Source organism: Agrilus planipennis, unplaced genomic scaffold (genome assembly GCF_000699045.2).
Source record: "Agrilus planipennis isolate EAB-ADULT unplaced genomic scaffold, Apla_2.0 scaffold1, whole genome shotgun sequence".
Lineage (NCBI taxonomy): Eukaryota > Metazoa > Arthropoda > Insecta > Coleoptera > Buprestidae > Agrilus > Agrilus planipennis.
The window spans coordinates 3,196,019-3,196,388 of NW_020442466.1; positions in this window are offsets into that span (position 1 = coordinate 3,196,019).

Below are 370 nucleotides of genomic sequence, written 5' to 3' on the forward strand. Positions count from 1 at the left end.
ATGTTTGGGAGGTACAATCGGAGAGAGAGTACATAAAATTAGAAATTCGTGATTAATTAGGTTTTGCAGCATATCATGAGGTAAATAAATACTATCTATATTAAAAAAAAACTATACTATTTGAGAGGAAATTTCGAATTTGACCGAAACCTTTAAATAAAATAAGAAATAACGAATATGGAAAACTTTTAACTAACTTTTGGCAGTGAATATGCCTTGATTTCAACATCAAAACAAAAAAATATTTAGTTTCAATCTCTATTAATAATGAGCGTAAAACTTTTTAATATGTTTAAATAATAATTAAAACTTTAAAATTGCATTTATTTCAGACAATTATAAATATTATCATTATATTATCAAGTAAAAA